The sequence below is a fragment of the Zonotrichia leucophrys genome, chromosome 2, assembly GCF_028769735.1.
Source record: "Zonotrichia leucophrys gambelii isolate GWCS_2022_RI chromosome 2, RI_Zleu_2.0, whole genome shotgun sequence".
Lineage (NCBI taxonomy): Eukaryota > Metazoa > Chordata > Aves > Passeriformes > Passerellidae > Zonotrichia > Zonotrichia leucophrys.
In genome coordinates this window covers 75,705,438-75,727,099 of record NC_088171.1, presented here as the reverse complement: position 1 = coordinate 75,727,099, position 21,662 = coordinate 75,705,438, and the positions used below count along the sequence as shown (strand labels likewise).

Here is a 21,662-nt window from a genome sequence, read left to right as displayed (position 1 = left end):
ACCTTACTGAAAGAAAACTCTCCCAGCCCCCACCCTATTCCCACCATCCACTTGCCTCTTTTTTTCCTGACAGAGTCTATTTCTGTTTCCTTGATGTGATCTACAATTCCCTCTCTGCATCACTTCTCTTCCCTCAGTTCCATGACAGAGTACACAGCAAAATTTATAGTACTAAGGCCGAGTCAAGGGATTTGCACAGAGATCGTGTCCTGGTAACACCTCACACACTTCTGGCTACTAGGTAATATTAAATTTTATTGTTTCTTAAGAACAACAGGTGCAGGATAGCTACATATCCTTCTCAGTGACAGAAATGGTAATGACCTGTAAACCTACATACATAACAGATAACAGTTGTCATATGTTCATGTGAAACTTTTTTTGGTGCAAAATATAACTTTAATCAACCTAAAGATGAAATACAGTCCAGAAAAGTGGACTATAGCAAAGGGATCTCATTAAGTATTCCCTCTCAGAAGAGAAAAAATAATTCTACTTCTGTCAGTTCTTTAATGCATTTGCATATTCAGCTATCAATTATAACAAGTGAATAATACGCTCCAGGCCAGACTGTCCAAGAGAATAAAAATCTGCATACAGCATTGGCATCTTAGAACTGAAGCAAATCTGAATATGGAAAAGGAACATATCTAACCTCTCTGGAGTTATTGTTTGATAACCTCTCTGGAAAGGTCTGGCTAAGCAGCCACAGAGGAGTTCATTGTTTTGTGAGCTGTTACAGCACATGAAGCTGTGACTTGGCACCTTCAGGGGCAGAAGTTTACTGGAGCTAGGTTAGTTCTTTCACACACAAACACTCCCCTCCTTTCTTTTTTTGCGAGAGACATTTTGTGAGATCAGGTGTGCCGTAGAATCTATTATAACCTACGCAGCCAGCACATCTTCTAATGACAGGTAACTTGTCACTACATGCTTCACTTTCCTTCCCTTGCTACAGACTGGCAGCTTCTGCACACTTTTCATTGTGCAGGTGCTTTCTTTTGGCAGACTTGTTCAGATAATAGAGCAATCCAATCAAAACATTACTGGGAACTCTTGACAGAACATTTGCTGCTTTAGAAACATTTGCACTCGCCATATGGCAAGGGCAGTTTAAGCTATGAAACTCTGATAATTTTGGGTTTTACTCAGGGAGGGCATCTGAGATTTATGATGGCCAGAATTCATTAAGTCTTGACAAAGCCATCCAAATATTTAAAGCAATTCTGTAGGCTATTCCAGAGCTGAATAAAGCAGAAGCATTTGGTTTTCACTGCTATTTATATAAGGACCTATCCATTTCAACAACCATTCTGTACCTTACAACCACCAAGCCATATAAAAGTGGCACAGCAGCTTTCTATGGCAATAGAGCAAAATATAACAGCTTGCAGTACTAGTAATCTTGTTTGCATTTTTTTATTGAGCATTTTCAGTAACATACTTACCAAAACATGAAAAATAATGATAACGTGACTAGCATGATAATGAGATTGGTTTCTTCACATTTTAAAGTCACTGCATTTCTTAAATATACCAAACTCTAATTTGCTTCAAAAATATAAGAGGATAATTTGTGTTTACTGGAGTTTTTATAATAGAATTCCATTCTGACTTGGAAACTATAGATAATAATTACCTTACATCTTTTAATACCATTAAAAGATGACATCTCTCCATAAATAATTGTAAAATATGCACTAGCATAAATTATCAAAAAAAATACCCTTGCAGATTATTGCTTGTTAGTTTAGTAATACAGCAGATTCCAGAGCAATAGCATTTTTTACATGATCAGATTTCAATAGTAACAGTGACTTTTATTCCCATTTGCCCTTGAGCCAAGGGAGCTTTTGAAAAATAACCTTTAGCCCTTTCCTATGGACACCAGGTTACTTACCAGCCAGTGTTCAACATTTTTTTACATCAGTGGAAGAGATGCCACTAACAGAAAAAAAACCATAACACACAGGCATATTGTTTGAGGAAAAAAAAAAAATAAAGGAAAAAATGAAGCAGGTGTTCAATGGTGATGGAAGTAATGTAATGGTATGTTATTAAGACAGTGTTTAGTCCCTTTCATGCTTTTCATTGTATGACTGTTTATTTTTTTAATACAAAGTTAATTGATTATATATTAATAATTCGCTTTTACTTTGTGTTTTTAGTGTTTTAAAATTGATATTATTCAGTACACTGGTTTGTAAATTAAATACTTCCTGTTGATGACTGTTTCACTTTCCTCAGCATTGGTTCCAATAATTAATGTGATGTCAGAGGATTAATTATCATAATGAAGTAGACCAGAGTTTCTCATTAAAAAAAGAAAAAAGTAATAATTTTGAAGTTTCATTTCTTTTAGTTGGCACAATAGCAAACCCATGATACACGTGCTTATGTTTACCAAGCAACCCAAAGATTGAAGCTCATCTACCTGAGAGACTACTCCAAAAGATCATGGATCCCAAAGACCATCTTTCTTTAGGAAGAAATCCTTTACAGTAAGGCTGGTTAGATCTCTTGCCTAACCAGGGAGGTGGAGGAGTAACTATCCCTGAAGGTGTTCAAGGAATGGCTGGATGTGGCATTTAGTGCCATGGTCTAGTGGAAAAGGTGGTGTTTGGTTATAGGTTGGATTTGATGAACTCAGAGATCCTTTCCAGCCTAATTGATCCTGCAATTCTGAGATTCTCTATGGTTTGAATAATAACTGAATGACTTGGTTTCTGCCTAGTCTACCCTGCGAACATGAAACATGTACAGAATTATAGATACACAGAGAGCCCGGTTCCAAAAGCTTCTATAAACTGAAAGGAAAAATTAGTTGAACATGTGAGGTGTTAAAACAGGAAGCGGGAGTAATGTCTCTTTTGTTTGATCTCTGAGCGAACACTAGGGCAATTTCTAGCAGACTTAAATAAAACCCCAAAAAAACAACCTAGTAGGCTGATGCACAGCATATCTACAGCCCATAATATAAGCTAATTTAACAGGCATTTAAAAGTCAGGAATGATCTTTTCCCCATTTCAAAGAAAAAGTCAAAATTACAGGGCACTAAATAAATCCACTTCATACAACTTGTTCTGGGCTCTCTATCCATAAGGATGCTTCACCATTTTAGTATCCTTAAGTGCTAAAGTTGTGCTATGCTATTCCAAGTAGGAATACCAGTAATAACCAGTGCCTGGTTGCATCACTGAGAGACTTTGGACAATTGTAATTGTGAAGAAACATGATCCTGGGACTCACAGTCCCCAGATCCCCTACTAGTATGTTGTTTAGTGGTTGGTATTCAGATATCAAGTCTAAACAAGGAATTAGAGAAGGGAAATACTATATTGATACAGACTACAGATTGTATTTTCATGATCAGAGCTCCATAAAGCTGAGACAAAGGTTTACAAAATTGTATTAATCAGCTTAGGCTATTTAGCTTTCTGTGAGCTAATCCTCTTAGCTCAGATGCCAGGTAGGATAAGATAGTAAAAGGTGGGTTGTTCCTACTCAAACTAATCCTTGGCCCTGAATCTTTGTATAGCCCAACTATTCTCCTTCCTCATAAAAAAAAAAAAAAAGAAAAGAAAAAAAAAAAGAAAAGAAAAAAAAAAAAAAAAGAAAGGGCTTAGTCTTACAATCATTTTATGAATTACACAGAGTTTTTACTGCTAAACAATTACATCTGAGGAGAGGGGAAAAACCCCTTCAAACTTAAACTAAACCATAACACTAAAATGCCCACATTCCAATCATATATCTACTGGAGAATATTCCATAGATTTGATCCACAAAAACTATCATGGAACAGTACTCACAAGTTCTAAATTGTTATTAGTAACAAAAAATTTTGTTTAGATATTCTGCAATGCAAACAGGATTCATAAGAGCTTTTTATATTCGTATGTGAAAAAATATTACGGTAATGAATAGAAGTGGAGGTATTGAGGTATTTAATTTTTTATATAATATCATTCGCTGTTTACTTTCAAATACACATTTTTCCAAATATTTGGAGACCAATATTTCTTAAAATACTTCTAGGTTACCTGTACATATCTAAACACTTCAGCACTTGGAGGTCAAGTTATTTTTTCAAGATATATTTAGATGTTAGAGTGTGAGAGTAAAACCAGCAATTTTCAAAACACCCTTTTTTTTTTTTCAACCTGCTACTTGAAATAACAAAGGATACACTGCCTAGTTGAATAGCATTTCTCCTTCCCTGTTTTACAGAGAAGCTATCTTTCTTTGTACTTTAAATATTGTTATCCTATTTTATTGCATATTATGAAGAAATCTTTTGTCCAAAATGAGATATTAAAGGACTTTGACTTCACAAAGCCAAATTTACAAATGCAGAAAATCCCAAACACACCCATTTCCATACGAAATCCTGTTCATACATTAATATAACTTTTCCATACTGTTTATATAAGTATATATACTATTAATAAAAGTATTCCCACACTATTTTCCCAGAGGAGCTGAATTTTTCACAGCAACCTTCATATGAACCTTTAAGTATTACAATTATCATTCAATATATGAGATCTGGGAAATATTTAGATAGCAAGAATAAAAATTAAAATGATTCACTTTCTCATGACTTTTAATTCGCTCATAAGCATATCTGAATTTTCATGCTTTATAGATAATTAATCCTCAGCTGACTTAGAATCTACAACAAAACATCTTCCAATGATCAAATGACACAGAAACAAACAAGTTCTAAAATTATAAAGTAACTTCCAAGCAACCAAGGTACCTATTACCCTCAGTTTAAGGAGGTAGATGATCTTATTTGTTCTTTTGGACTACCCTAGCTGTAAGTGAAGTAGAGGAATTAAGTGCTTTGCTTAAGAGTACCCTTAATTCCTGGCAGTGCTTTGAATGATGTACACTAACAGAGTGCACTTTGAAGGAAGTGTGGCCATGCATAACACAGCAAAGATAAATGTCTACAGAAGAGATGAAGGTCCTGTGTTTTCCTCAGGGGTGAAATCATTTCATTACAGTCACAGCTCCAGTTATATGACCAACATACATAATATGAGATCAGAATGTAATACATATTAGAAAGAAAGGATATACACAGCCAGCTTTAACCACTTGAAATAAGAGCAAAAAAAAAAAAAACTAAGCTCCTTTATAACATTACACAGGTGTCTTGCCTGTGTGAGATTTCTTCTCCAGATCATTCAACCATTTCAAAGGCTATTCCATAGCTATTCATTTCGGAAAGGGCATAGGTATCCTGCTTTAAGATCCTGAATTTAGATTGCTAAACTCTGATGAGTGAACACATCCACAGCCTCTGATATCAAAATCAATTTTTCAAGCTTAAGGATATTAATCTTTATTAACTTTGTTCGCCTTCATTAGCTACACTCAAATGGAAGAAAACATTCCCCTGGCTTACCTTCCTCTCTCTCTTTCATCTTTCTCTTATGAAAGAGGGCATTCTTTTATTCAATCCTGCAAAGAGCAGAATTTTATATAAACATGTAATTCTGTGCATTAGAAGAATTCACAGCTACCTTCATGATCCATTTTTAAATGCAGCTGGTTTTACAAAGCTACAGTTGTTATGGCACTCTGGAGTCCAAGCACTAGTGAAATTAAATGGAAATTAGGTTATTAAATTATTTGTAATCTCCATTCCTGAGTATTTACAAGGCAAATATATGGTACTGTGGGTTTAACCTCCATAATTCTGTCTAAACTTTAGGAAGAAGTCCAGCACAGGATGAAGCCTTTTTTATGCTGCTCCTTACACTTTCCTCTGCTAAGTAACATTTAAAGAAATTGAGGTACCTGATGGGCCAGCCTCTGGTTCTATGTAAATACACAGGTCAGGTTTATTCTGATGCATCCAAACCCTGCTGGACATAGCATCATACCTGGATTTGAGTAGTTCATTTATAGCAGAAACAATAAACATTCAGAGACCTTTTAAAAACAAGCCTTTGTCCCATTCCTGAAAGGAGACGTCACAGTAAAGTTGCAATACAAGAAGGAGATATATCAAAGTCTCATTTAGGTCCCTTATAACCACTTTGAAGTGTTTATGATTGAAAGTCACAGCAATCACAAGATATCCAAAACCTTCACTTCAGCCAAAAATCAAAGTCAGAGAAAGAAAAAACTATGAAGATAGGATAATAGCTGCAAAAAAGTTATGACAGACTGAAAGAGAAACAAGTCATGGCTTTCTCATAAAAGCAATCTCTTCATTATATTTTTATCAGGTTTGTTATTTTTCACATTTTAGTATTAGACTAGAAACTTAGATATTTCCAGTTTATGACTACAAGAACAAAAATGTTTCATACAAAAAACTTATTAAAATGCATATGCAGACCTAAAACTAGAATGGATTATTTGTGTGGAGTTTTTCAAAATACCACTGTAATCTTTATAACTGTACAAGAAGAATCATACAGAAGAAAACTTCAAAACAGATATTTTTTTGGAGAAAGAAATGTCAATATTCAAGATGTATATGATTGGGTTTGTTCACTTTGAATTAGAAGTGAAAGTCTGGAATTCAACAGTTTATGGGAAACCTGTACACCTGAAGGAGGGAGTTTTTTACAGTGCCAGAGCTGTGTTGTCTCAGCTGCTTTTCTATTGATTAGCCACGCTGTCACAGGATGTCAGTCGTCTCTTGAATTGTGATTGTGCTTTACATGTACTAATGCGTAAGCCATTAGAGGTTAATTAAAACAAAAAGCTGTTAATATACTTACCATGTCACTAGGTACTTAAAAATCTGTAGGTGGCTGATAAGGCAAACAAAGTGTTATGAACTACTGTCAGCTTATGCTTCCCTGATCAAATGGAATGTCAAGTTATATATTGTTTTAATAACTGTCACCATAACAATAAAATGAATGGGAACACTCCAAAGCAAAACTAGATGCAAGTCAATATCTAGCTCCTGTTCTAAGACCTTGGTCATACCTTGCATGTGTGAATTAAAAACTATTCCTTTTCCCGCCCACAGTTGTCTATTTGAACAATAAAATAATTGTAGTAGGACATGCACATGCTCCACACTATGCTAGCCTACATAATTTTAGGGAACTATCAAATAAAGACAACTGCAAAAACTTTCATGGAGTTGTATTTACAATATACTGGAAATCAGCTTTAGAAGAACTTTGTATTTAGCTTTATTCTGTATTGCACCTTTTCATCAAAGAAGCACTGAATAGGTTGCCTGAAATCCTTAAATTATGCATGAATAGAAGTTTGAAAAATCTTTGCTATCAATAAAGTAAAATCACCCAGAAAACCCTTCGATATAGCTTATTGCGGTCTGAAGTTACATCATAAGAAAAACACTTTTTTCCTGTTAAAAAAATTAAATTAACAAACAGCTGAGGAGAGAAAGAACTAAAAGTTGGTTAGTTTCTGCCGTCACAACTTGCAAAGGAATGTTTCTTCCCCTTTTCTTCACCACCCAGGAACAAATTCCTTGCCACAGCTTCCCTTTACTTATGTCAATTCACAGGTGTTAAAAATTCCTGATTCTTTGTCTTAGCCATCTTTTAATCATTGAAGCATATAATTGTTTGATATGGAAGAGAGCTTGTATCACCTAGTAATAACCCTGTGCCAGGGACACCTTCCACTAGACCAGGTTGCATGAAATCCCATCCAACATGGTTTTGAACACCTACAGGGATGAGGCATCCACAACTTCCCTAGGCAACACATTCCAGTGCATGCCCACCTTCACTGTTGAAGAGTTAACCCCTATTTTTGCAGGGCTAACTACCAGGCACTGAGAACTCCACCAAACTGCTGTGGCTTCTCAAATGTGGATAGCAGTTTAGTTACTTTCTCCACCAGTTTCCTCAGGACACACAGATTTGTCTTATCAGGCTCCATGGGTTTGTGCACTCTCTAGTTTCTTAGCTGGTCTCAGACCTGATCTTCTCCTACAGCAGGTGGTTCTTCACTCTCTGAGTTCCTGCCTTTACCTTCTGTGTGTGTGGCTCAGACAGCACAGCTGAAGTACTTTTAAGGAAAGACTGAGACAAAAAAGTTGTTGAGCACTTCTACCTTCTTCAAATCCCAGAAAATTAGATTTCTCTTTTCCTTATGAAGTGGGGCCATGTTTTCCCTAGTCTTCATTTTATTACAGACATAACCCACAGGAGCTTAACTTCTTGCTATTGACACCTGTAGTCAGGTTTAATTCTGTCAGGGCATTAGGTTTCCTAACCTGATCCCTGTCTGTCCAGGCAATCTCTTTATATTCCTCCCAGACTATCTGTCCCTGCTTCCATGCTCTCCAGGCTTGCTTTGTGCTTGTTTTTGTCCAGGAGACCTCTTTTCCCTCCATTAACCTCCTGGTCATTTTGTCTGTCCTCCTCTTTGCTGCGATGCATAACTCCTGAACTTGGTGGAGGTGATCCTTGAATATCAACTAACTTGCTTGGGCTCCTCTTCCCTCCAGGGCTTTATTCCATGCTACTCTACCAAGCTGACTCCTGGAGAGGCCAAAGTTTGTTCTTCTAAAGCCCAGGGTATACAGAGTTTGATGTGCACCCTCCTCACAGCCTTCAGTGCCTTGAAATCAGCAATTTGAGGGTTACAGCAGCTGTAACCAGATGCACATACCCCACAGCACCTCTTGGTAAGAACAGGGTTCAGCAATGCACTTTTCCTTGTTGGCTCCTCTATCACATGGAGAAGAAAGGTATTGTTAATGCATTCCAGGAACCTCCAACAGAAACACAATCACAGAATAATGACGTTGGAAGAGACCTCTAAGATCATCGAGTCTAACATACGCCCTAACACCTCAACTAGACTATAGCACCAAGTGCCATGTCCAGTCGTTTTTTAAACACATCCAGACATGGCAATTCCACCACCTTCCTGGGAAGAGCTTTCCAGTACTTCATTATTCTTTCTGTGAAATTTTTTTTTCCAATATCCAACCTATACCTTCCCTGATGTAGCTTGAGACTGCATCCTCTGGTTCTGTCTGTTGCTGCCTGGCCTGGTGGAAGAGACAGATCCCCACCTGTCTACAACCTCCCTCCAGGAAGCTGTAGAGAGCAATAAGGTCACCTCTAAGCCTCCTCTCCTCCAGGGTAAACAACCCCAGTTCCTTCAAACGCTCCTCACAGGGCTTGTGTTCCAAGCCCCTCACCAGCCTCGTTGCTCTCCTCTGGATGCGCTCAAGTGTCTCGATGTCCTTCCCAAACTCAGGGGTCAGAACTGGACACAGCACTCAAGGTGTGATCTCAGCAGTGCCAAGCACAGGAGAAGGATGACCTCCCTGCTTCTGCTGTCCACACAATTCCTAATGCAGGCCAGGATGCCATTGGCCTCCTTGGCCGCTAAGGCACGCTGCAGTCCACCAGCTCCCGCAGGTCCCTTTCCGCCTGAACGCTGTCCAACCGTGCTCTGGCTGACATGCCAGGTCCTGTTTGGCCGCTCTGCTCCTTGTGCTCCCCAGGGCTGCTCTCTGTGGGCATTGGGGGTGACACCATTCCTCCTGGCCCCCCACATACACTCCTCATCAGCACTCACATGAGAGCTGCCACTTCTTTGCAGGTCTCAGCACTGCCTGGGTTTTCCCTAGGTCAGGACCACTCCTTTCCTCCATACACTATGATAACCTGCTCTGCTACAGAATGTGCCTGCTGTTCAATTTGCAATTAATGTTTTATTAATAACAATGTGGTCTACAACCATAAGGCCCAGCATGATGAATATTAATAGTTGGAAAGATGATAAAAATTTCAGAGCTAAGCACATGTGATTCATTAATATGAGGGGATCATCGTAAAGGTCTGCTAGACTAAAATGTAGAGTTAAAAGGCCTTTTTTTAAAAAAAAAATGCCTTTGTAGTGATCAAAAACATCACTTGGTGCACTGATATTCATACTAATTGACAGCAGCACAACCAGTGTTCCCCTAGACCTACTGCTTTCTCCCTCTTCACTCCAGCTTGACTCTTTGCTGGGTAGATCTCCCACATCTAAGCTCTCAGCTTTATTTTGATATTTAGTTGAACATACAAGATACTTCCCCTCACTGTGTTCCCCACCCCTTATTCCCCTCTTCCCAACAGACTACACAGTTTTTTCTGCCTATAAATTAGATATAAGCATTAGATATAAGCAGGCTTCTAAAATTTTGTTGGTTTCAGCTAGATTCAGAACACAGTATGAATCATCTAAATCTAACCTTAACTCCTTCGGGTAAAGTAACTATGCAAGAAAACAGAACTTTTAAGGCATATTTCCCCTCATAACAAAACCAATCTGAGTATTTGCAGCACATTCTATTGCCCCAATTAGAGTGGAGGGTGGCTTTATTTTTCACATCGAAGATAAGTAAACATGTTAAGTTTAATTGCATTAGAAAACATGAAGCATGAAATACTGCTGAAAAAAACATTTTAAAAGCTAGTTGTGAGAAGTTCTGAATTGGACTGCAATTAGAAACAATGTATGTAGTTGGAAAAAACATGCGTTTATAGAACTACTTCTTTGTACTAAACCTGAAGGTTTTTAGGACAATACCTTGGATTTTAGACATTTCAACTCCTGTAACATGTACTGCTTCTGTAATTTTCCCCTAAAAATTGATTCGTGTTGTTAAGTATTTACTGTTTTCATTGAAAAGAAGCATTAAGCCTTTTTAAGTAACAAGTCAAAGAAGAGTATAATCTCAGCAATTTAAGACATAATAAAGTAGGAAATACAATGAATATTATGAGCAAATCAAACATGACTGCATGCTATTTTTATGCTTCATTGTCTTACATATACTTCTCTTTTTCTGTGAGATAAAGCATGTTCCATTAGTTTGGTATGGTCAAGGAAGAGATCCAACAAAATTTGTACATTTATGAAATTGCAGAGTGGGACAAAATTACCATTATGTATACTGATACAGACATGCTAGAGCTCTTAGCATCCCTGTGTGAAGTCTTTTCTTCCTATTCTAGCATAGAGAAACCGAGAAAGATAGCTATTTTTAATGCATGCATTTACTATTTTCCCCTAATTTTGAAATAGTGCTTATGCTACTTTTTTTTTCAGTAAATTTGATACTAAAATTTACCCTGCCACATTCAAATGTCCAAGTGCATATTCATATTAGTCAAAAATGCAAAGCTACCCAGGCTCCATGATCTCCATAATGTACATGCTTGCCTTTTCTGTTTGCAAGTCTAAAGAGGTCTGCAAGAAACTAGCTTTTATTAATAGATATCTATAACACTATCTCAGCGCATGAGCATCAAACAAAAGAAACCTGACTTAAAAAGAACTTTTCCCCCAATAAGTAATGTGCTCTTGTAGTAAACAAAAGAAGTATAAAGAATCATGGAATCCTTAGGGTTGGAAAAGGCCCTTAAGATCCTCAAGTTAAACCATCAAGCTAGCACTTCCATTTTCACCACTAAATCATGTCCCCAGGTGTCATATCCACGTGCTTTTTGAATGCTTCCAGGGACAGTGATTCCACCACTTCTCTGAGCAGCTAGCATTAAGGTTTGACAACAATATCAAGGAAAAAAACTTCTAATACTTAATATAAATCTCCCCTGGCATAACTTAAAGCCATTTCCTCTGGTCCTGCCACTTGTTTCACTGGAGAAAAGGCTGACCCCCATGTCTCTGCAATCTCCTTTCAGGTAATTGGAGAGAGCAAAAAGGTCTCCCCTGAACCTCCTCTTTTCCAGGCTACACAATCCCAGCTCCCTCAGCCACTCCTCACAGGATTTGTGCCCCAGACCCTTCAGATTTGTTGCTCTTCTCTGGACAGGCTCCTGCACCTCAATGTCTTCCTTGAAGAGAGGTGCCCAAAACTGAACTCAAGGTGCAGCCTCACCAGTGCTGAGTGCAGGGGGACAATCACTGCCCCTCATTCTGCTGGCCACACTATTGCTGATGCAGGCCAGGATGTCTTTGGACTTCTTGGACATGTGGGCACAGTGGGATCACATTCAGCATCCCTATATCCTCTTCCAGTGGGCAGATTTCCAACCACTCTGCCCCCAGCCTGCAGATCTGCCTGGGGTTGTTGTGAGCCAAGGGCAGGACTCACTCCTTCAAAATATGCCATGTTTAAGGGTTGGTAAAATAAGAGTAATCTACTCTCCAAAGTAAGTAATAGAACATTTTACATTAAAAAAAAAATACTGCCCCATTCAAGGTTGAGATAGATTATGGAATTAAGTTTCAAAATTATAACATTATTTTGATTTTTCTTGAATTTTTTTCTGTGGGTTTAGCAATCCTCCCAAAATCTCCATCATACATTTCCTATAGAAAGACAATTTATTTGGATATAGAAGTATGAAGACTTCACCTTCTTTAATATTTCATCAATATCAGAGAAATGGAAAAGCTATGCAACTAGGTTAATTTCTCTAACTGAAGTAGATGTCATATTACAGTATGCTTAAATGAATGGCTTTTTAAACTGCATAAATATTACTGCTCATAAAGTGTCCTGGTTAGAAGTGTCTATAACTATCACATTTGTTGTTGCATGTTGTCCTATTATCTTTTTCCTTCTAAATCTGATAGCAGTACCAAAAATTGGAGTTTGAAAAGTTGGCAGCTGTATTGTGATATTGAATTAGCCAGGTGAGATCAAATTCTGTTACCAGTTTAAAGTGCTGAAGCATTCCCTAAAGCAGCTTTCATTTAAGATATTAAATGCCATCATTTTCATACTTCATTGACTCTATAATTCAACAGGGAATAACTTCTTTCACTGCACCAGGTTTCTAGTATCATTTGTGTCTTGATGAGGTTTTGTTTACCTCAAAAATTAAAGTTAAGTAATAAACCTATTTAATGAAGTACTAAACATAGTAATAAAAATAAAAATATTTGCTTCTTACATCTCAAAATGTAAATTTCAATATTTAAACTTTGTTCACTAAGGAACTCTTTAATTAGCCAATTAAGAAAGCCATTTATTAAGCCCAGTCATTTTTGATTACTCAAAAATGGAAATTATTAATATTACAGTAGTTAAAAAGCAAAGATAAGGCTGACACTGGGGAACTTTTTCCTTGAAATGAGATTAAATTGTGTTCTATCATCATAGCTTACTTAAGTGTTTACAGCTAACTGAGAGTTTGATTATTTAAATCAGAATATCTAATGTAGATAAACACTCAATATTGACTACAAAATCCTAGTGCACTCAAAATCATTGAATCTCAGACTTATAAACATTCCTTCAGTATCCAAGCACTCAGAAACTATACCAATGAAATCTGGGTGTATAACTCTATAGAACCCCCTATCATGACTTCCAACCACAACTGACTATGCTGAGGACTACAATAATCATTGAAGTGACATATTATAAGGACATATTGTCTATTTCCATGAATTTGAAGAATGGGGTAGAGATAATATCCATTTATGTGTCTTCCATCAGCTTTTCACAGAATAATTATAACTGAATAACATGATTTAAAAATCCTGAAACTGTCACAGGTATATGCTTCTCCAAGAGACTCCTGGAATATGAGTTTGCATGGCTGACAAATGTATGGCTTGCATTAAATAATCTACAAAAGCTTCTGGGAGTTCCAGGAAAGAAAAATGGCTAACTGATAAAGAAGCACTAACTTGTTTTTATATGCAGAGCTGTAATATCCTGCGATTTTTGCTCTGAACTGAACTCTCAATATGCTAGGTGTCCTGAGTTCCCTCCTCATGACATCTGAGTGAGAAATAAAATCATTAGTTAGTTTGGCCGGGCCAAAACTAGAAGTTCTCAAATGCAGAACATCCATGGATCTCCTAAACAAGAGGTTATCTCTCCCATGTTCCTTTCAAAGGATTACAAACACTGGGGACATTTATGCAACCCATTCTAAGTAAAGGCAAAGCCAGTCAAACAAGAAATGTTTTTTTCTGACTAGTCTCCTGTGCTATCCTCATGGAAAGAGGAGGACAATTGAAAACAAAAGAAACAGAGACACGTGAACTATATTAAATTTGGCTCTAAATTACAATGTTTAAGTGCTCTGCTTTTGCCACTTTATGACTTATTATTTTTCAAATCCTGCTGCTTTAGCTGAAAAAAGAAGAACATTTCCCTCCAATCCTTCTTTCTAGAGGGAAGAACAAAGTCTTTCAGGTAGAGAAGCTTCTCTTCTTAGTGACAGAGCTCTGGTGAGTAGGTGGAGGAATCCAAGAAAGATCTCTCTGTCTGGATCTGTCTTCCCTGGGACAGGTCTCATGAGAGATTAGGATGTATGACATGGAAGATTACCTGTCCTCACTCCTCTGGTTGAACTGACTTCACCTCAGGGAGAAGGGACTATAGGGATGCCAGTAGGTCCTGTAAGGATGTCATGAGGTTATGCAAGGGAAAATTAAAAGAGTCAAATGGCTGCACCAGTAGTGTAGCAATGGTAAAAGAACAAGAACTTCTGATTGAAGTTCAAGTTCTGGTAGAACAAGAACTTCTGTATCCTCTGAGAGTAAGGGCTGGTAAATTTAGAATAACTGACTGCATTCTTCTATTTCCTCCTGCACTATGTATGACCATCTTGTATGACCACCTTATTGCACATTGTCACAGGATGGCAGAATAAAGCCATGATTGCCACAGAACTTTAAAAAAGTGAGTAGATACTGAAAAAGGACAAAGTACTCTTAATAATTCAAAGCAGATTAGAAGAGCTGCTATATCTAATGATTCAGGCTTCATTCACCATGTCCTATCTAATTGCAATTACAAGCTTTTTGTCCTTAGTTGAGCACTACTGAAGGCAGTAATCAGTGAATGAACCCCAAGTTCAATTAGAGATGCAGTTCTTCTGTTTTTAAGCATTTTGAATACGGTTGTATCAGACTTCACTAGGACAAGAGAAAGATGATTGTCAGGAAAAAGAAATATGGTCCACTTAGGAAAATAAAAATGACATAGGATTTGTATTTGAAGTATAGTCCACCCTTCAAATCTTATATTCATATACTTCATGAAAAAGTAAATATATTTAGATGAATAACTAGTAACTTAGCTTTTTTCTTTTTAATTTTATTAATCAATTATCTTTTATGAGCATAATATTCCTCCTGTGACTTGGAGGTTCAAGTACACAGCCCAGTATTTCACTGCATACCAAAAAGCCTTCAGCGTTACTCAAAGTCAGAATTAAGTTTGCCCCTCAAATCCTTTTAAGCCAGACCACACTTTGAAAAATGTTTGAAGATATAAATTCAGGATACCCTTATATTATCAATGTCTTGTTTTTTTCAAAAAATCTTTTAAAACATTCAGGTTAATCCAAAGTAAGAGTAATGCAAATAAAAGTTTTTTCTAAGCATGAAACCAAAACCAATTTAAACGTTAAAGATGAAAAAGAGTCTAAGTATAGCATGCTCACACTAACATGCTATAAAAATCCTCACTACCTTCCCTATACTCTCTGTATAATCAGAATTAGTGTTATGTGCTTTAGACTTCCATTATGCTACAGATGATACTTATTTATGAAACTATAGAAGGCAATGAACCAATCATTAAGCCATTTTTAGACACCTTCAAGGTATTCTCGGAGGGTTTTTGCAAAGGAGCTCTTTTCTCAGACCTGCTGGATGGTGGTGGCATTAACAGTGGTGTTGTTTCTAGAGCTGAGCTTTCTCTTCAATTCCTCCACCAAGAGCTCCTAAGTCCTTCATGCTAAACCAATTTTTCATTCCTCCTGCAACAGTCTGGTCACCTCTTAATTAAAGACAGAGTGCTTTAGTTACAAAAAATGGTTTTCTAGTACTGGCAATTTCCCTCTTTGATTAAAATAGCAAATCATTACTTTAAAGAAGGGTAAAACCCTGTTCCTTTTGATAGTTGGTTGTACTGATTAAGAGAGAGTGCATGTAGCACTGTAAAGTATACTCTCCTTCAACTGAAGCATTAAAAACTGTACAAGCAACTTAAGAATTATTGCTAGATCATTACCAGTAAAAACTAGGCAGTGTGCAATTGAATTTGGGATTACTGATCCTCAGCTTCTGTTTTACATGAAGAATATCAGTACACCATTTTCTTCTGGTAAACAACATGGACCATTAATTTTGCCATGGGGAGTAAATTTCAAGTAGAGAGTTGAACTAAAAACCAGTAAATTTATTTGTTACAGTAGTGTTATGTATAATAGTGTTTATACATTGGCTTTATTTCAAGATAACAGCAGCATGCATCGAAAGCTTTATTACTACCACTTACATGTTTCCATTCTTAAAATTCCTTGTTCAGCCTGAGAAAGTTTTTGAAACCTATTTGAAAATATTATTTGTTGGGAACTAATTTCTTAAAGTTCTGAAGTTCTGCCAAAAGGTTAATAAAAATAATGCATGAGTGAAAACCAGTTCACTATCTTTTTCAAAAAACACCTAGGATTTTTAGCAGAAAATGGTACCTGCTGATGCAAAACCCTTCTTAGTCCTAAAATAGCAATTTTTGAAATTGCTAGTAAATAGTAGGTGCTAATTCCTGCTTCAAACCAACAGAAAAACAGGTGATCTCATGGAAGTATCATAAAAAGACAACTTATAGCAGTGATCTTATCTTTGATAGTGCTTAATATGAAGAATTTTATTTCATAAGACTCAATTATTTTAACTAACTTTTATCATACAAATAATACCTTAAAAGATAGCCCAAAATATATAGTTACAACACTGGATATTCAAGGAATTAATTTAGGAAAAATTATTCAGCGAGATGAAAATTTCATACTCGACATTACATCTCACTCTATGCTATCTAGTACTTCATCACAAAATGAGCTTCAGTTGAAAAGTCATTTGTTGAAAAAGGATGTGATAAAGCCTCTTGATCTCAAATATGTCACTAATAGATTATAAAAAGGCTTAAAATAAACTTATACTTTCCTACTTTTCAGGCCATGTTGCAAGTCAGATACACATTAACTTTGTAAGTGCAGAGGAAGGGAGCACTTTTGTCTAAAATTGGTTACAGTCACCACTGATTTTATTTGTAGAGATCAGAGCTTCTTATCAGGCTCTTAATGAAGGATCTCAGACACATAGCTCAGGTTTCTGCATAGATATACTTGACGTTTTTACCTTACCTGTGCTAACAAGCCATAATTTCTCACATGCAATTGTTACTTCTTTGCATTTTTAACATTTGCAAGGAAACACCTGCTCAACAAAGTGTGCTATTATTATAGTTTTTCTTTTCCAAAATTGCTTTTAATATCTGGATAGTTAGAAAACAAACTCTTCACAATCCATCAAATCACTCATGAGTAATAAGGAATTTGTATTTGTCAGTTTAGAAAAAATGATATAATTTGCATTTGAATTTGTGTGCAGTTTAATGATTTGTAATAGTAAAAGGAGAGAGACTTCCAATTCTCTGAAGATCTTGGTTTAAATGCCTACCCTGCCAGTCACTGATTGCTATGTATGAATATGTATACTTTACTCTTGTGTTTCAATCATCCAGTTCACAATGAACATTATTCTTCTTTCCTCCTAAACTTTTCCTCCTTAATTACAAGTCTTTTCCCAGTGTGACTATTCTGATCACACACTTCTGAAATTTCACAAACTGATTTTTACCCATGCAGGCATATTTAGAGTACAACTTAAGCCTACTGGAGGAGGAAGATGGGAAGGGAAGGGAGGAGAGCAAAGGGGAGGAAAACACAAAATAAACCCTACCAAAAGAAAACAAAGAAAACCTTTCCCACATCTAAATTATTCTGATAACCTGAATCACAATCAAAGAATGAGATGCAAAAGTTGCCAATTATATTGCAGGGACATGATTTGAGTGTTATATACAGAATAAGAAGGCAGGTATACATATCCTGGATATAAGAAAAAAGCAACAGCAAATAAAAACTGGAAAGTTTGAAGTGGACCAATGATTATGCTTCATACATGTCTCTATATAATATACAGTTTTCAGACATGATTGCATTCAAGCACTCACACAATTCAAGAAAGGGATTTAGGGAGGGAGAAGGAAGACTGAGACACTTTCAGAGAAGTAGGATTATAAATAAGATTATTTTATTGCTTTCCTGTTCCAGGTAAAGAAATTGTGTAATATTAATTCCCTCTTTTTTGGCTGATCAATTATTCCCAAGAGAGTAGGAATTCCAGTAAAACAACCAAAAATTATCTGCAATATTGTAAAATTGCATTTCACAAATCTCATATATCATGAGAAGCTTTTGAGAGTTTTTGAGGGGTAACATTCTCTCTCTCTCCAACTACCTGAAAGGACGTTGTGGCCTGGTGGGTGTTGGCCTCTTCTCCCAAGCTGCAAGAAACAGGACAAGAGGAAGCAGCCTCAATTTGTTCCAGGGAAGGTTTAGATTAGTTATAACAAAAAAATTTTTCATGGAAAGTGTTGTTCACAACGGGAACAGCCTGTCCCCAGAAGTGGTTGAGTCACCATCCCTGGAGGTGTTTTAAAGGAACATAGATGTGGCACTTAGGGACATAGTTTAACAGTGGACTTAGTTCTGGGTTAACAGTTGAAGTTGATGCTCTTAGAGATGTTGTCCAAAAAAAAAAAAAAAAAACACAACCAAAAAACCAACAAAACAATTCCATAAACAGAATAACTTTCTGAAAATTTCTGAAAACTCTGTTTTCTCAATGCTTTGCAACAGTGTGCAAGACTGGCAATAGAAAGATCCACACTAGTTCTCTAGAGCATCCTTCAGAACTGCAGATGTGAGGGCTCACAAACACCACAAGACACAGAAATATTTTTCCTGTTGCAGTTCATTGTCTACAGTACAAGTTGCTAGTAAGGCCATTCAGGAGAGACCCTACTAATGCTTCCTTCCCAAATGGAAAGTCACTTTTAACTGCTTTAGTCTTCAGTTTCCAGACCAGGAATAAAGGGAAAACCTAAGAATATTTTAAAAATTCTTTCAGGGAAAAATATGGATCCCTTTCACCAACACTATTGAGTCTGTATTTCAGTCCATATTTTCTTCCTATGCTCACATTCTAGAAAGGACTATTTCTTACTGTACAAAATTACAAATGGATTTTACTTTTTGGCCACCTGCAAAATCATAATGGAAAGACAGGAAATATTGTTTTTGAAGCAAAGCCAGTACACCTGTTTTTGAAGTATGGGTCATGCAAGTATGTTGCAATTTCTACACAGAAAAGCATCTCTTAGAGGCCATCTAAAAAAGCATTGAGATCTCTGTTCTTAATCACGGTGCAAATAATTAACTAACTATTAAACCTCACAATTATATCTCAATATTTATGACACACATTTTGCTTAAATGTGAAGAAGTTGCACATCTCTTGGGAGGAAAGTAGCTGAAGTTAGAAGCAACAAAATGCTTAGGTTGTCCTTTTCACAGAATTATGTATTTGCCAAGGTCTTTAATAACATTTTATTAAAAAAAAAATCAGGAGATTGATTTTTACTGGAATATCTTTGTATTCTGGAAGAAAACCAAGTGCTCTTCCTTCATAGCAATGAAGGAGTGATGAGGAGTCAATGAAAGGAGTGAAATTAATTCTGTTACAACCAGATGATAATTAGGTTTTGTTTACTTAATACGATACTTAAGCTGGAGAATAAGTTAATTAGACTGGTTTACAAATAGCAGCATGTCCCACACACTGCCTGGAATATAAATGTTACTCTTGCAAATAAGGATGTACAAGTGGCAATATAAAATCAAGAATTAGTGGTAGTGTTCTCCAAGAAATAAAAAAGCAGGGAACATAAGTCTAATGCCTTCCCAGCTAATCAAAACCCCAACAACTCCACTTTCTAACTACATTTAAAAAAATACTGTGATAAGATCATTACGATAAAAATTAAAATTTATAATCCATTTTTTGGACTTAGCTGAATATAAGTTGATTCAGAGGGAAAATATTTTTGAGAAGTAAGAGAGCATCTGGAATCCAGTGTCCTAGCATTCACATACTTTAACAGATAAGCATAGATCCTCAGTAATCATGCTGATTGCTCATGAATATCTTCATTTTGGGACTAAAAATACTGTGATGTACTGCAAGTCTCCTAGAAAGTCAACATCCTTTTGAAAGTCTCATTTCACAGTAAGTAAGCATTAAAGACAGTATTTTGCTCATTATTCATGCAGTAGTTATTGGGTTGAAGTGACCAAACTGAATCAAGTTTTGTAAAAGTAGGGGAAGACAAGAGGTCATAAAAGAACCTCAGCTTCTGTGAATTCTACAAACCAAAGGAACTGTGAGAACGTCAGCAGAAATATTTGCACATAAGACATGATTCAGTATCTTTCAGTGACAGAATTGGAGTCTTTGTTACATAAAGGCAACAGATTATGTAACTGGTTAAATATGAGCTCTTAGATCTTCAGAAAGTGTAACATTTGCTTCCTGCTGCAAATATATCAAACCTTTAATGGTCTACAGATCTTATGAAGATTTGTGTGTTTCTGGTATACAGCTCCCTGGTACAGTCCAAAGCAGTACTGAATTAAAAGAGTGAATGCAGCAATATCTGTGTCAACTGAAAAGAAGCTTTAACCTCAGTCTGGTCAACACAATCAGATTTCTTGAAAAGCAGGAGGTAAATTAGATCATCTGAACTATATAGCTTTGGACAAATACTGTCTTCTGCTTTAGAAACTCACCTGTCTTCTGCACATTCCAGCTGAATTCATCAAATCAATTTGATGGACAATATTACTGGCAGAGAACTGTTTCTGGACAAGAAAGACGTTGGCCTGATGTTAAAAACCACAGAAATCCTTAAAATGTGTCACAGAAACATTTAATAGTATGTGAACAAGAGTTGGGTGAACCAAAAGAATGACTCCCATATATGAATGTTCATCCTAACTTCATGATCAAGGAGAAAATAAAATGATAATTGAGAAAAAGCAAACAAAAAGCTAAAAAAACACCTTACCTCCTTCAGTGGAGATCGTCCAAGGGTAATTTCTCTGCTGGGATAGCAAGGAATAGCCTTTCTTATGCCTGAATCCCAAGATGAAAAGCATGAGCAAGACTGAAGTATTCTGCTGCTACCTTGTTACAGGAAGGAATATCAGAGATTGAGAGGAGCAGCCAGAGAAGGTTACAAGCAGCTACAGAGGGAGAGAAGAAAAGGTGCAGGGTTCTATACCCTTGACACAAACGTGAGAGGAAGATAATTGAAAGCTTTTCTATTATTTAAGGCTAAAGGACTGTCATACCTATTCCTCATTTACCACAAAATTACAGGGTTTAAAGACACGCTGCATTATCATGTAAGTCTATTTCCTTACATTAATTTTTTTATCTACATAATTTCTGTGACCTGCTTATCTACTTCTCCTCCACAGTTAGAAGCTACATCCAGGCAATTTATTTCAGTGCTTACCTGCTTACACATTTTGAAAAAAAAAATTAAAATATCTAACCTTATTTTCCTTATCACTTCATTAATTAATTATCTTTTATCTTCTCATGGACATGGGAAAGAATTATTCCAGTTTTCTTTGAAACAGTGTTTTACATGTTTAAGAGCATCATCTTAAGCAGAATAACATTATTGAATCATATTTTTTGTTGTAAGCCATGTTTAGTTGACCTATGCTCACCCTTATTATCCCCTCTGAGCTTTCTCCAATTGTGTAAAGCTCAGAACTGGACAGAAGCC

At 36.4% G+C, this 21,662-nt stretch overlaps 1 protein-coding gene and 1 pseudogene across 1 annotated transcript in view; both read right to left on the bottom strand.

Moving 5' to 3' along the window:
• CDH12 (cadherin 12) overlaps positions 1–20,952 on the bottom strand; it is a 619,586-nt gene extending 598,634 nt beyond the window's left edge. Inside the window, exon 1 of the mRNA XM_064705457.1 lies at positions 20,931–20,952. The gene's annotated coding sequence lies outside the window, so the exon portion shown is untranslated. The remainder of the gene's footprint in view (positions 1–20,930) is intronic.
• LOC135442922 (uncharacterized) lies at positions 8,818–9,529 on the bottom strand (annotated as a pseudogene).
• Positions 20,953–21,662: the final 710 nt, after the last annotated feature.